The following is a 17,027-nucleotide window of genomic DNA, read 5'->3' as shown; positions in this document are numbered from 1 at the left end:
AACAAACCCAAATGGGAGTATAAGAACCAAATTCATGCCACCATGCTGCCTTGCATATTAAACTTGCCAGACTCTAGGCTGTCAACCATTCAGTTGGATTCCCACCCCCATCATACTAATTAATTCCTCACTCCCACCTTCCACTCCCTTTGCCACAATCGGCCTTCTGGGAGTTAAAGACAAGCTAGGACATTCACTGCCCAAGCTCTTGCAACCATAAAGAAAGGGGATGGTACCAGGGAGACAGATTTTTTTTAAAATCCTTGTGCTACGTTCAGCTCCTGGGACCTCAGACTTTCTGTGACACATGATGTCCATTCTGGGTATTATACATTTTGAGTCTCTAGGAGCCCCTGTACATGCTGGTTTTGGAGGAAAAATCCAAATGATACCACTTCTATCCTATGTGGCAGCACTCTGACAACGGAACTGGAAGGTAGTGGATTTAGGTTTCACCCTAGAGGTCTCCATCTATTTCTGATGTTGTTAAGTAATCATTATATTCCATTTGTGAGATGCTGCTCAGCACCAGTTATTATATTGTGTGATTTGCCTGATTGGTTAACTTCTGGGGTCTTGTGCAATTTCACCAAACAAGAACGGCATTGCATTTAAAAATAGCAACAATTATTAAGGCAGTAATAGCAGTGCATTTGGAAACTGGTAATGTAACCAAACAGAGTCAGCATATCTTAATGAAGGGGTATTGTGGTTGGCAAATTTATTAAGAGTTCTTTGAGAAAGTTTCAACTGTAGTGCGTAAAGGGAAACAAGCAGGGAGATTATATTTGGAGTTTTAGAAGGCACTTGGCAACAGTTTAAATCAAAAGTTTAGAGTCCATGATGATGGAGTTGAAATATTGATGTGGCAGAGAATTGGCAGGCAGGTTTGCTAGTGTGACACCTGTGGCTTTAAACTAAGTAGTGGGGGGGAGGGGTTGACAAATTGTGAATATGAAGATGAGGTAAAAAAAGGGAATACAGGAGATATTGCAAAAGACTCTCGGAAGAATGGGAACAGAAGTTCTAGAGGGGAAAAGAAATTAAGGGCAGGGCCAATTGTGACCGATGTGAGAGGGGAGGTGAATACAGAAGTTAAAGTGTTGTACTTAAATGCGCGTAGTATAAAAAATAAAGTGGATGAGCTTGAGGCTCAGTTAGTCATGGGCAAGTATGATGTTGTAGGGATCACTGAGACATGGCTACAAGAGGACCAGGGCTGGGAACTGAATATTCAGGGGTACACAACGTATAGAAAAGACAGACAGGTGGGCAGAGGGGGTGGGGTTGCTCTGATGGTAAGGAATGATATTCATTCCCTTGCAAGGGGTGACATAGAATCAGGAGATGTTGAATCAGTATGGATAGAAATGAGAAATTGTAAGGGTAAAAAGACCCTAATGGGAGTTATCTATAGGTCCCCAAACAGTAGCCTCGACATAGGGTGCAAGTTGAATCAGGAAATAAAATTGGCGTGTCAAAAATGTAATGCTACGGTGGTTATGGGAGATTTCAACATGCAGGTAGACTGGGAAAATCAGGTTGGAAATGGACCCCAGGAAAGAGAGTTTGTAGAATGCCTTCGAGATGGATTCTTAGAACAGCTTGTACTGGAGCCTACCAGGGAGAAGGCAATTCTGGATTTAGTGTTGTGTAATGATCCTGATCTGATAAGGGGACTAGAGGTAAAAGAGCCATTAGGAGGCAGTGATCACAACATGATAAGTTTTACTCTGCAAATGGAAAGGCAGAAGTGAAAATCGGAAGTGTCGGTATTTCAGTATAGCAAAGGGGATTACAGAGGCATGAGGCAGGAGCTGGCCAAAATTGACTGGAAGGAGGCCCTAGCAGGGAAGACAGTAGAACAGCAATGGCAGGTATTCCTGGGAATAATGCAGAGGTTGCAGGATCAATTTATTCCAAAGAGGCGGAAAGACTCTAAGGGGAGTAAGAGACACCTGTGGCTGACAAGGGAAGTCAGGGACAGCATAAAAATTAAGGAGAGGAAGTATAACATAGCAAAGAAGAGTGGGAAGACAGAGGATTGGGACTCTTTTAAAGAGCAACAAAAGTTAACTAAAAAGGCAATATGGGGAGAAAAGATGAGGTACGAGGGTAAACTAGCCAATAATATAAAGGAGGATAGCAAAAGTTTTTTTAGGTACGTGAAGAGGAAAAAAATAGTCAAGGCAAATGTGGGTCCCTTGAAGACAGAAACAGGGGAATTTATTATGGGGAACAAAGAAATGGCAGACGAGTTAAACCGTTACTTTGGATCTGTCTTCACTGAGGAAGATACACACAGTCTCCCAAATGTTCTAGGGGCCGGAGAACCTAGGGTGATGGAGGAACTGAAGGAAATCCACATTAGGCAGGAAATGGTTTTGGGTAGACTGATGGGACTGAAGGCTGATAAATCCCCAGGGCCTGATGGTCTGCATCCCAGGGTACTTAAGGAGGTGGCTCTAGAAATAGTGGAAGCATTGGAGATCATTTTTCAATGTTCTATAGATTCAGGATCAGTTCCGGTGGATTGGAGGATAGCAAATGTTACCCCACTTTTTAAGAAAGGAGGGAGAGAGAAAACGGGTAATTATAGACCAGTTAGTCTGACATCAGTGGTGGGGAAGATGCTGGAGTCAATTATAAAAGACGAAATTGCTGAGCATTTGGATAGCAGTAACGGGATCATTCCGAGTCAGCATGGATTTACGAAGGGGAAATCATGCTTGACAAATCTACTGGAATTTTTTGAGGATGTAACTAGGAAAATTGACAGGGGAGAGTCAGTGGATGTGGTGTACCTCGACTTTCAGAAAGCCTTCGACAAGGTCCCACACAGGAGATTAGTGGGCAAAATTAGGGCACATGGTATTGGGGGTAGGGTACTGACATGGATAGAAAATTGGTTGACAGACAGAAAGCAAAGAGTGGGGATAAATGGGTCCCTTTCGGAATGGGAGGCAGTGACCAGTGGGGTACCGCAAGGTTCGGTGCTGGGACCCCAGCTATTTATGATATACATTAATGACTTAGACGAAGGGATTAAAAGTACCATTAGCAAATTTGCAGAAGATACTAAGCTGGGGGGTAGTGTGAATTGTGAGGAAGATGCAATAAGGCTGCAGGGTGACTTGGACAGGTTGTGTGAGTGGGCGGATACATGGCAGATGCAGTTTAATGTAGATAAGTGTGGGGTTATTCACTTTGGAAGTAAGAATAGAAAAGCAGATTATTATCTGAATGGTGTCAAGTTAGGAGGAGGGGGAGTTCAACGAGATCTGGGTGTCCTAGTGCATCAGTCAATGAAAGGAAGCATGCAGGTACAGCAGGCAGTGAAGAAAGCCAATGGAATGTTGGCCTTCGTAACAAGAGGAGTTGAGTGTAGGAGCAAAGATGTCCTTCTACAGTTGTACAAGGCCCTGGTGAGACCGCACCTGGAGTACTGTGTGCAGTTTTGGTCTCCAAATTTGAGGAAGGATATTCTTGCTATGGAGGGCGTGCAGCGTAGGTTCACTAGGTTAATTCCCGGAATGGCGGGACTGTCGTATGTTGAAAGGCTGGAGCGATTGGGCTTGTATACACTGGAATTTAGAAGGATGAGGGGGGATCTTATTGAAACATATAAGATAATTAGGGGATTGGACACATTAGAGGCAGGAAACATGTTACCAATGTTGGGGGAGTCCAGAACAAGGGGCCACAGTTCAAGAATAAGGGGTAGGCCATTTAGAACGGAGATGAGGAAAAACTTTTTCAGTCAGAGAGTGGTGAAGGTGTGGAATTCTCTGCCTCAGAAAGCAGTGGAGGCCAGTTCGTTGGATGCTTTCAAGAGAGAGCTGGATAGAGCTCTTAAGGATAGCGGAGTGAGGGGGTATGGGGAGAAGGCAGGAACGGGGTACTGATTGAGAGTGATCAGCCATGATCGCATTGAATGGCGGTGCTGGCTCGAAGGGCTGAATGGCCTACTCCTGCACCTATTGTCTATTGTCTATTGTCTATTGAGAAGGATAAGGGGGGTCATTTTCAGATCGGCAACCTGTGTGGCCAGTTGTAATCAGTGCTGAGACACTAACAATTTGCAACATATATCAATGTAAGGAAGGAAGCAAACACACAATGGCCAGATTTGTAAACAATACAAAAATAGACAAGAATTCACGTTGTGAGGAGGATATAAACAATTTGTAGAGAGATATTGATAGGTTAGGTGAGCAGGCAGAAAAGATAGCAGAGTATATTGTTGAAAAATTGCTGTGAAGTTTTTCATTCTGGAAGAACAAACAATAGAAATACATATTTAAATAGATAAAAATTGCACAAATGGATTGATGGTCCTTCTGCAGAATGCATCAAAGGCTAGCTCACAAATGGAACCTGTAAAAGGGAAGGCTAATTGAATCGTGGCCTTTATTACAGGAGGACAGGTGAAATCACATTTAGAGAATGCAAATGATTTTGGTCGCCAAAAAATAACACTGCTTTGGAGGCATTTCAGAGGAGCTACACTAGGATGATTCTAAATATTCAAAGGTTGTACAATGAGGAAAAATTAAGCATGTTGGGAATCTAAAAATTGGAGTTTAGAATTGATATTCTGATTGAATGGTGCCAGAAGAACAATCTTGCTTTCAATGTTAGCAAGACCAATGTGCTATTTATTGACTTTAGCAAGGGAAAGCTGAGAATCCATGAATCTGTCTTCATCAATGGAACAATGGTGGAGAGAGTGTACAGCTTCAAGTTCTTGGGTGGGCATATATCTGAAAACTTGGCCAAGCTCATTATTGCAATCACAAAGAAAGATTGCCATCAACACATGTACTTCCTAATAATGAGGAAATTTGCTATGTCACTGAATATTCTATCTAATATATACAGGTGTACAGTAGTGTACAATACATCAGTCTGAAGAAGGGTCTTGACCCGAAATGTCACCCATTCCTTCTCTCCAGAGATGCTGCCTGGCCTGCTGAGTTACTCCAGCAATTTTTGTCTACTATATATTTGAATGTTATTGTATTAATGATGTCTAAAGCTGCAGCAAGAAAGAATTTAATTGTTCTGTTGCCAGGACATAGGACTCTTGCTTCTTGATCTGACTTGACCTTTTACTCAGGCTGTAGAGATATGGGATGGGTTAATACTGGGAGCATGTTTCCTTTCATAAGACAGTCCAGAACCATGGGGCATGTTCTCAGAATTAGGAAGCACTCACTTAAGACTGAGACGAGAAATATTTTTTTTCTTTGAGATGGTTCCTTCGAAGTCCTTGCCCAGTGAGCAGAGTGGATCAGACTTCTTGCATGTATTTAACGCTGAGATGAATACATTTCTAATCAGTAAAGAAATTAATGGGGAAAAAGGCAGAAAGTCACTTGAAGAGTGTCAGCATCCATAATCCTCGAGAAACAGACCAGGCTTGAGGTGCTGAATGGTATATCCTGTTCCTGTTTCTTGCTTTACAATTTACTATATGTGCAGAGGTGTACTTCTAGGGATAGTCAGTACCCATGGGACCTGAACACCCAGTGCAATCGTGTTAGTGAGCAGGAAAATTGAAGGTTGGTCAGAACAGAAGTGAAATATGTCAGCCTGTATTTTAGTACATCTCTGGTCCATAACATGTCAGTGCGTCAAAGTTTTAAATGAAGAATGAATTTTTAAGATGGTAAAAAAAAAAAAAAACTGTAAACTCTTGTCAGTTTCTCTCTTTGATTTATATTTGCAGTCTTTTTGTATGCTGTCTCTATGGTAACAGCTCAATGTACCGAGCTTAGATTATGATTTTAATGCTCCAGCAACCTCTTCCCAGGATGTTACAGTGGCATGTCTTTACATTTTTGAATACCCTGTTGTTGTAATGTGCTTCAAGGTTTTAATGGTGCAACACCCGAGAAGGCAGGAATGGATAGGGGGTATTCTTTTCATCTTCTAATTTTGTGCCACATAAAATAATTATTCTGATGAATGCAATGCGACTGGCCTTGAAAATATTGTACTCATTTGTCGATGCAGCCTTCAAAGGTTTAGCAAAACACATTCCAAGTCACAATGCCTCTTTTTTCTGGATACAATGTTTAACAGCTGATGCAGAGGAGTAGCAAATAGAAAATATAAGTAGGGAATATATAATTCAAAAGGTCGAAAATTACATTTCAATGAAACTGAGTATCAAATGTCAATTCGCCTGTATAACTACTTTGTACATTTACTACATGTGACATGAGGTGAATTTCTAACTCAGAGTTTCGGCAGCTCTCCTGCTTAAATTTGTGCTGGGCAAGTGTCCCGAGGAAAATAGATACTCAGTCACTGAACCTGTTTCTGCAAATTTTTCATTTTTTCCTTAAAAATGCTGGAGTAACTCAGCGGGCCAGACAGCATCTCTGCAGAGAAGGAATAGGTGACGTAAGATGGAAATTAAACTTGTGTAGCTATACAGGGCCGCTCTGTAGTCAGTCCGGGCCCCTCTCCACTCGCTGCCCCTCTCCACCCCCAGCGGGAAGATGCCCGGGCTGGGGACAGTCACAGCCGGCGCCCTGACCTGTCTGTGAAACACCTCACACTGTATCTGGCAAGAGTCTCGGGGCTATTGCCCCCTTCCCCTCTCTTCAATACATTGACACGATTCTCTCTATAACGTTATTTTCTATAAAATAAGGTTTCTAGGAACGTGGTTATCGAGTTACAGCAGTGAGTTAGATGGAGCTCTAAGGGCTAGTGGTATGGGGAGAAGGCAGGCACGGGTTACTGATTGTAGTTGATCAGCCGCGATCACATTGAATGGCAGTGCTGGCTCGAAGGGCCGAATGGCCTCCTCCTGCACCTATTTTCTGTGTTTATCTATATCCCAACAATAGCAATGCATTAATAAAACGTTTGCAACATGAAGAATTTGTGAAGCACTTCCCAAGTAAATAGAAGAACATATGAATAAGAGCAAAGAACAAGCCCTTGAATCTGGTTCAATGAAGGTTCTTGTTCATTTCCCTCCACAGATGCCGCCTGACTTGCTCCAGCAGTTAGTTTCTTACTCAAAATTCAAGCATCTTCAATCTCTTGTGGCTACATATGCATCAGACGCAGGAGTAGGCCATCTGGCCCCTTGTGCGTGTTCCATCATTCAATTATTCATGGACAGCATTGTAACTCAGTGAAACTATACTTCATTAACACCTGGTCTTTGATTCCCTCCCCCTAGATTCCCAAAGGAAACAAACTAAGGCAGGATAGGTGCATTAGAAAGGGTTGTGTCGGCACAGTGTGCTAAACTGAAAGGAATTCGTTCTAGGCAAGTTTCATAATTAAAATATTAAATGCTGCATTTTTTTAGTCATAATCAGCAAACATTCCCACAATGGTCATAACTCAATATTAAGCATTATCAGCATTTAGGGATTCTTTTGATGATTTTGTAAATTAAAAAAGAATAAATTGTGCCGAGGATATATTTCTTCAGGGAGAATATTACCATTTATCTAAATGTTTTTAAAACGGCTCAGAAAACAAAGTATTTATTAGCAATTATTCGTGAAGGGCAGAGATAGCCTTTAAATAAGCAAATTCAGTATTTTGTTCACAGCAAGAGTCAACAAACAAAAATGAAATGATTATATTATTCAAACTTTTTGATCAAGGAAGGATGTTACCCATGACACCAAAGAACTCCTTGCACTTTGGAAAGCATTCTAAAATGTTCATGTCTATTTGCCTCACTGGAATCCCAACGTTATAAGACCAACATCTTGCAACACAACAATCCAACAGTACTGCACCAAAGAAATAGCTGATTTTGGAATGACTTGTAAACCTACAACCATCTCACTTAAAGGCATGGTGCAATCTATTGAGCCAAAGGGGATTCAAGTTGCTAACAAAAAAAATCCTGAAATATTTTATTTTGCAATAGTATTGCAAACATGTCTCCAACCAACACACTCTTAAAGCACAGCTCCTCGCTTGGAACATACAACAAATCACTTTTTTTGTAAAAGAAAATGAAATATTTTAGAGGGATATATGATGTCACAATATAACATATTAACAGGCCCTTTAGCCCAAAACCTTTGTCAATGAGTGAATACCCACCCTTACTCATCCCATTTACCTAATGTGAATTTGTAATTTAAGTGCTCGTCCAGATACTTAATTGTTGTGATAGCCGCTCCCTCCACCACCTCTGTGGCCCATTCTTATCTACACACAGGTCTAAATTAATGGCTTCCTGGTAGCTGACATTACACCAATGTGGCTTTCTGAAGACTTCCTCAAAAATCTGGAGGTTTTCCTCCTCCATTGCTGCAGAGTATAAAGTAGAGAATACAATACATCAATGTGCTTGTATGTGAGCTTCATCCCTTCCATTGTGCTCGTATCAAATTGTTGCAGCAACCTACTCAAACCTGTTCATAATATGGTTATATTGAATACATTTTTCTGATCCACCCTGAATTATTCTGCAGATTTAATCATCAACTGATGTCAACGTTCTTTCCTGCTGCCCATTACAGGTGACTGCGTATTCCATTTGTCCCAGTGTTTTCAGGGTCTCACCAGTCTATCTCCTTAATTTAAAAGGGCTTCTCGACAATTGCGTTCTGATCAAACTTTTGGTTGTGGGTGTCTTTCGTATGATGGAAGGTTAACAATATTCTTATCAGCCTCTCAATTATTGTCACCACTAATGGCATATATAGTCTTCAAACCTCTTTCCTTGTATCACTCATGCATGTCAATGGCGTGTACTCCCTTCTGTAGCTTTCCACTGTCATTGTTTCCCTTCCGTCGGGGACCATTCTGATCAGCCGCGTCCTAACCTTGTACCTTGTGAAGGTGATGTGTCCTTGCTTCCAACACTTAAAGCATTTTGCAGCTCTAAACTGGTGGGCTTGAGTTGACTGGTATCCATGTCAGTGGTAGCAGGACTTTCTGCTATAGCTATTTTTAAAAATATCATTTGTGCAAGTTTGACTCAGATTTTGTGTGAGAAATTCATCCAATTTTCCTGCAATGAGTCCGTAAATGGCACCCCACAGGTGGGGCTAACTGAAACTCTTTGCATTATTGGACAATGATTCCCCAAATCCGCAACATCCATTGGTAAAGTGTGCCGGCAATGCAAATGAGACACAAGGAGATTGACACAAGATGTGACCTTATTTGTAAAAAGAATCCTCCCAGGCTAATCTTCTGGAACTTTCCGTAGCTTTGTTCTGTTGACCCTATTATCTCTATAGGGTATCAACTGATGTGTCGAACAAAAGACACTAAATCAAGGTTTAGTAAAACTTAATCTTTATTAACACTTGAGTAATTTAAACATGCATGCAAACAATTGACTTCTAATAACTTCTCGTTTACTTTACTATTTCAACTTATCACTCCTTAAACTAAATCACAAAACTCATGACTTGGAGTCAGATATTACCCGTATGAATGAATTGGCCAGATTCACTCTGTTGGTAGGGGGTAGTTTTCTCTGAGTTTCAAACTCAGCTCCCTTCTTCTTGCGATGGTTGTTCCCTTGTTGTTGCAGCCGATGTCTGGGACCGCCCTTCTTTTATAATAATTTTCCTTCAATCTTCGAAAGGAAGCCTTTGTTCTAACCAAAGGCTCTCATGACTTTAAAGTCAATCATTTCAACTCCAAGAGCTGAATAAAGAAAACACATCTTCGTTCTTTATCAGGCTAGAGTGTTCTTAATTGTATTTTCTGGTCATATCTCTTTCTCATTATGGAGTTATTTTGCAAAATGTCCATTGCAGGCACCTTATCTTCTCAAGGCCGTACTGCCTAGCCGTGAAGTTACCTTCAGCTCTGCTCCCACCAGATGTCAATGACGTGACCATTTTCACTGTGCTCCTTTGTTCTCCTGCCTCCAGTATTTTGCTCTCTCTGCGTCTAGCTAGTAGCATCCTCCCAAAGCCTATTGACATCCAGTCCCAGGCTATTGTTCCATTACAGAAAGCTATTGGTCACTTGACACAATCCTTCAAGAACTAACACCTTTGCAGCAGCAATTATTCACCGCAACATCCCATGTAACCCACAAATTACTGCTGCCTTTTCAAGGTTGATGGTAAGATGTATTTTCTCAGAGCCAAGGTGGTGGTCTGTCACAGCTGGTTAGGCTAGATGTGCATGATAGATTTCTGTTCATCAGTGCAAATGAAGGATAATGGAAATAGTGCAACTAATTGGATTAAAATGCAAATCAGCCATCACAAAACTGAATGTAGAGCTGGTTTTAGACATGGAATGGCCAATTCCAGTCCTTTGTTTTGTAACTAGCATAATCTACAAACCACAAAATAGGCAACTGATTAAATTTACAGCACAACCTGCGTGTGAAAACCTGTGCACTTTAACAATGGATCTGGAAGACCTTCAGAGTGGTTGAAGAGGTCCTGCAGCTGAGATTGGTCTGGAGCAGGGTGTTCTAGTGAACGCGGAACGACCAATGAATTAATGTTCCCAACAAATATCGCCCACCAGCCAACACATTCAGCAGTGGATTCTGGCCTGTAAATGTGTTCTAGGCCACAGGACCTAACTGAAGTACTCTTAAATCCTAGGATCAATATTGACCACCTTTTTTGTTGTCTTATTGACAAGATTCATCAATGATAGGTCCCCTTTTTATGTCCTGCCTCATTAAAAGAGTGGATAAGGAAAGTCAAGAATCTGTCATGATTAGATAATAACCACCAGGCAGTGGCACAGACAGTCGAGCTCACACCTCCTCAAAGATAGACACAATATGCTGGAGTAACTTGGTGGGTCTGAAGAAAAGGAATAGGTGACATTTTGGGTTGGAACCAAAAGTCTGAAGAAGGGTCTTGACCCGGAATGTCACCAGGGATGCTGCCTGATCCATTGAATTACTCCAGCATTTTGTATCTATCTTCGGTATAAACCAGCAGCTGCAGTTCCTTCCTTCATAACTGCTCGACCCGAGTTTAACTGACCATCTTTACTGTTTGTGTGGTATTTGTCTATTCTCTAGGTGCTCCAGTTTCCCCCACACCCCAAATCTGCATGGGTTTCTAGGTTAATTAGCCACTATATCTTGCCCCATGCATGTAGGTGTGCAGTAGAATCTATTGGGGAGTTGATGGAAATGTAATGAGAGTAAAATATGGTTAATATTGTATTAGTGTAAATAGGTGTTTGATAGTCAACGCTGACTCAGTGGGCTAAAGGGACGTCTCCATGCAGTATGAGTCTGACTCCATAACCCTCACCAAAATGCTGGTGTAAGTGCAAAAGATTTAGGATTTGGAGAAGTAAATAATAGGTTTGTCACTTAAAAATATCCTTTTCACTGCTTTAGTTGGACATTTATGGTAAATATGATAAACAAGTCGCACTCTGCAGTTGTTGCTTGAATGACATGACTGCACATTGAGAACTGGTGTTTCCCTTATAAATCCTGTTATATCACCTGTAGGGGTTTGACAGGATGGCACAGTATTGAATGTTAATGCAGCATGATTGTGAGTGCAGTTGGCATAACATCATTTCTGAACGCTTTGCATTCAGGTTGTCGTCTTCAATACTTGACACAGTTTGTGTATCATTTCCATGTATGAACTGTACCTTCTCGAGCACATTGTTGGAATAGCAATTGTTTAAAGTAGGGTCAGCAGATGCTTTAGTCTATTTGGTATTGCAAAATATATATTATTGCAATTCTGAATGGATTAAGGGCAGGCTGTGAAATTTTCTGTCCCTCAATTGTTGAATTTATCATATAGTGCTTTCAGTCACTAATGTAACCAGTTTTGGCTGATGATAAATGAGATTATAAAATGAGATTATTAGGACTTTTTAAGTGCTTTTTTTTAGACCTAATTTTTTTACGAACATTATTAAACCAGGCAGCATCCTGGTAAATGACCAACAACAGTTTCTTGCTCTGTTTAGGAAGGAACTGCAGATGCTGGTTAACACCAAAGATAGATACAAAAAGCTGGAGTAACTCAGCGGGACAGGCACCATCTCTGGAGAGAAGGAATGGGTGACGTTCCAGGTCGAGAGAACTCATCTGAAGGAGGGCTCGACCCGAAATGTCACCCATTCCTTCTCTCCAGAGATGCTGCCTGTCCCGCTGAGTTACTCCAGCTTTTTTGTGTCCAGTTTCTTGCCCTGATTTGACTTCCCAAAATGTAAAACCTCCATATCCAAAATTAGCCATTCGTCAGCCCACTAGCCCAGCTGATCAAGATCCTGCTGTAATTTTTGATAACCATCTTCACTGACTACAATACCACCTACTTTGTTGTCTTCTGTAAACAGAGTAATCATGCCTTGTACATTCTCATCTAAATCACAGTATGTGTAAACCGCAAACATCAATGGGTGCAGCACCGATCCCTGAGGCACACCACGAGTCACAGGCCTCCAGTCCTAAAAGTAACCTTTCACCATCACCCTCTGCTTAATTCCATGAAGCCAATTCTCTATCCAGGCCGCTTCCTGGATGCCATGCGATCTAACCTCCAGAGCAGCCTACCATGCCTTCTCAAAAGCCTTACTGAAGTCTGTATAGACAATGTATATGGCCTTGCCTTCTTCAACCTTGGTTATTTTTCAAAAAACTTGATTTCCCATGCACAAAACCATGTTGACTATCCCTAATTAACCTTCGCCAATCCAAATGCATATATGTCTTGTCTCAGAATCCTCTCCAGTAACTGACCTACTACAGATGTTAGGCTCACAGTTCCACAGTTCCCAAGCTATTCCTTACTACCCTTCATAAGTAGAGGCACAACATTTGCCACCCTCCAGTCATCTGGCACCTCACCCATGTCTAATAATGATCCATATATCTCCATCATGGCTCCTACAATTTCTTCGCTAGCTTCTTACAGTGTCCTTGAATATATCTGATCTACATGTCCTCATATAATGAGGTTTTAAGTTACACTGAGCTGGAGGAATACCGTAAGTTCTGCACCCATCTGCCAGAAGTTTTCTACTTTTATTCCTGCTTGCCACTTTTTTGATGACACTTCAGTGTTGGATTGTGAACTCCTCATGGATTCCAGCAATGGAGAGCAGATTTGCAATAATTATCCATTTCTTGGATTAGAGCTGTGACAAAAACAGCAACTCCATTCACTTTAGATGATGGTAGTGGCTGAGAGGCAGTAAGGTTTAATATTTTGCATTTTACCATTTGAATTAATTGAGTTCAGTCAAATATTTTCAATTGTTCTTCGGTTACAATTGTGTTTTATTATTTATTTGATTTTTAAATGAAATGTTAAATGCTATTTAATTCTTTTTAATCCTTTGAATGTCAGATCTTCAAAAGTATTAAAAATGGTAACATTTTGAAAGCTGGCAAACTAGGGGTTATGTTGTTATTAGCAAGTGATAGTTTATTTCCCCTTCCTAAGCAGGGCATGTTCTTCACATCATCCCCTGCATCCCCACGTGATGACATTTAGTTTTATTTCAAAAATAAACTTTATTCACAATACAAAAATATATCGAAATCAAAAAACTGTGCAAAAACTCTTCATATATTCTCAGTGTCTACACATTCAATAGTGTCATACTCAATAGCGTTCACATTTATACAGAAGGCCTCACTACTGACGATGGGGCTGATACTTCACAGCAAATTGTTGTGCACCAAAATTAAGGTTTGGCTTCAAACTGTGATGAATACTGACGGTTCTCCACAGGCAGGCAATTCTCTGGAAAGACTCTGTTTATGGCACAAGAATGGCATTGCACCACTCTTTACTGCAAAATTAGCATTGCATGTAATTAATTGTGTCCATTTTACAGTGAAATATTGCTGTATTCTGATTTCCTCGACGGTTTGTAAAACATCCAAAATAATCCTTACACATTCTCTGCCTACCTGGTTCTACTCATCACTTTTCTCCCAACACCACTCCTCCTCCTTCCCTTTCCCACCGAGCTCCATCTGCGCATCATCCTTCACCATCAGAACACCAATCACGTACTGGCACGTGTCTCTCCCCTCCCCGACCTCTGCATATTGGGTGGGTATCTTCCCCCTACACACTCAGTCCTGATGCAGGGTCTCGACCCGAAACATTGACAATTCCTTTTTTAGTTTAAATTAGTTTAGAGCTGCAGGACGGAAACTGGCCACACCGACCAGATCCCCCCACATTAACACTATCCTACGCACACCAGGGACAATTTACATTTATACCAAGCCAATTAACTTATAAACCTGTGCATCTGTGGAGTGTAGGAGGAAAACAAAGATCTCAGAGAAAACCCACGTGGTCACGGGGAGAACGTACAAACTTTGTACAGACAGCGCCCATAGTCAGGATCGAACCTGGGTCTCTGCTACTAAGGCAGCAACTCTACCGCTGCGCCACTATTTTCTCATACTGTTCGACCCTCTAAGTTCTTCCGGAAAATTGTTGCTCTAGATTCCAGCATCTGCATGCTCTTGTGTAGCCAGAACATGGTCTAGTAAAAGTGTTCTGCAACCATGTTATGGCAGGCACCACCTTCCATTAAGACTTAACATTATTAATGTTATCAGGCATTTCCATTCTAAATGGGAACACCAGTGCATTGCCAAAGAATTTAGTCAGCAGGTGGTACATGCAAAATAAATCTTTTATATTGGGGTTATTATTTTGGATCAAATTGCTTTCAGCTGCCTAATAAATTGTGGTTAATTGGAATATAAGGATCATTTAACCCTCAACTCCTACCAACCATGACTCATAACTATGCAAATAGAATGTGAATTTTCCTTTCTGAAAGATATCATTAATGGCATTCACAAGTGGATATAATTTTAGAGCCAAGCTTAAGCCGAGAAATCAATTCGCAGTAGGTAGCATTAAGCAATCACATCAGTGCATTGTATAGTACTCTGCCTCAGGAATTCATTCCTTTGAAATCAGTCAAATGAATTTTAAAGTGGGTATACAACAAGCTAACATGATCACACAGCGAGGTTTGGTGCTGCTGATTTTGAATTTATTTCTAGGCATGAGTCTTCATTGTTCTTTCCATCAACAAGTGAGAACAGGTATTGTTAAATCTGATCAGGCGAAGACAAGGCTAATTGCTTAGAATTATGTGTTTGGGCATCTGTTGAAGCAAGCAATCTCCAGGATTTATATGCTTTGGATTGATTGACAGCCACACTTCCAAGAAATTTGCAAGCCTTTTTGAGTTAATCAGATTATTTTATGTAAAATGTAAAATTAAATTATGAAATAAGCCTGGGATATTCTCAGTCACATGCAGGTACCCTGTTATAAAGAGAAGGGACAAAAGGTTGCTTCATCTTTAATAACATGTGTCGGTTAGGGGTAAATTCAGAGGATCTACACCTTTGATCTTTTTCTCATAAGATATTTGTTTAATAAAACTGATCATTTGTTGGATATAATAATTCTTTCATTCTACCCTTTATCCTGTATATGTACACTGTGGATGTCTTGATTGCAATCATGTGCAATCTTTTCGATGACTGGATAACATGCAACAAGAAAGCTTTTCCCTGTACCTCTAAACATGACAATAATAAACTAAGCTAAACTAATAAGGAGGAAAAGGTATCTATTAGTGATGATTGAAAGATCTGGTGTCTGATCAATGCCTTTTATGCAGTGGCACAGCGGTAGAGTTGCTGCTTTACAACGCTGGAGACCCACTTTCTATCCTGACTCCGGGTGTTATCTGTTCTGAGTTTGTATGTTCTCCCTGTGACCTGCATGGGTTTGCTCCGGGCTCCCCTGTTTCCTCCCACACTCCAATGACGTACAGATTTCTAGGCTAATTTGCTTTGGTAAAATTGTAAATTGTCCCTAGTGTGTGTTGGATAGTGTAAGTGTGCGGGGATCGCTGGTTGGCGTGGACTTAATGGCCAGAAGGCCCTGTTTCCGTGTTGTATCTCCAAACTAATCTAAATTAAACCAAAGATGACCCAGATGTATCATGGCACATTAAAGTATGGTCACCGAGAATATAGAGTAAAGGAAGACAAATTGCTCATTGCAAAATTCTGTATCACAGAAAAAAAAAATATATATATATGACCAGCTAAACTTTTACAGTCCTTCTCTCTGCATTTGGTGGTATGGATAGAATCATCTTGAGTAAACATTTAGCACTTTTGATGCTTTAGAGCATTCCTGTACTGTGTTGGACTATCAGAATTTCACCATCAAGTTCCAGAATATAGAACAAAGAACAGTTTCAGCACAGGAACGGGCCCTTCAGCCCACAATATCTGTGCCTAACATGATGCTGAGTTAAACTAATCTCCTCTGCCTGCAAGTGAACAATATTTCACCATTGCCCGCATATCCATGTGCCTGTCTAAAAGCCTCTTAAATGGCACTATCGTATCTGCCTGTACCACCAACCCAGGCAACACGTACAAGGCACGGTGAGGACGAACCTTGAGCCATGTGTTTCTGTTACCATGTGACTCATGCCTGGCATAAGGCAAATTACAGCAATAAGGCTGTTCTGCGCAACAACATGCAACACTGTATTGATCAGACATTGTATTTGTGATATAATGTTCAGTTTGTTTGATGGTTTGCAGGAGCTTTCCTTATCATTCCAGCATGTGATAGTCACAATCACTATATGATAAACATCATACAATATTTTGTACATCACTTCCTGCAAATTTTATACGAAGAGATTGGGTAAAATTCAAAATTTCCCAAAAGCTCTGTTCATTACACGTTGTGATCAAATCACATTGCATAAGGCTGTCTAAATTGTGATAGTAAGCATGCATAAAGTACATGACAAATAATTATCTCCAATTGTTCATATATACCATTATTGTGTCCCCTACGCTGATCTATATCCCAGTGTTCTTTACACAGAGAAGTGAAAATGAGAAGCAGGGAGAAGACAAGATATGCTAAAGAATTGGGACATTTAGGACATCTTTGACAGGAGGCACAGACTGACTGCAGCAGTGAACTTGGAATTACATTCCAGAGGGTTGATATCAAGTTACACAGTATTGCCCTTGGGGGATG

The 17,027-nt window shown here is 40.8% G+C and overlaps 1 protein-coding gene across 1 annotated transcript in view; it reads left to right on the top strand.

Moving 5' to 3' along the window:
- Positions 1-17,027, top strand: part of gabbr2 (gamma-aminobutyric acid (GABA) B receptor, 2) — a 694,367-nt gene that overhangs the window by 565,799 nt on the left and 111,541 nt on the right. The gene's annotated exons all lie outside the window — the stretch shown is intronic.

The sequence above is a fragment of the Rhinoraja longicauda genome, chromosome 2 (assembly GCF_053455715.1).
Source record: "Rhinoraja longicauda isolate Sanriku21f chromosome 2, sRhiLon1.1, whole genome shotgun sequence".
Taxonomy (NCBI): domain Eukaryota; kingdom Metazoa; phylum Chordata; class Chondrichthyes; order Rajiformes; family Arhynchobatidae; genus Rhinoraja; species Rhinoraja longicauda.
This window is presented reverse-complemented; position numbering and strand designations above follow the sequence as displayed.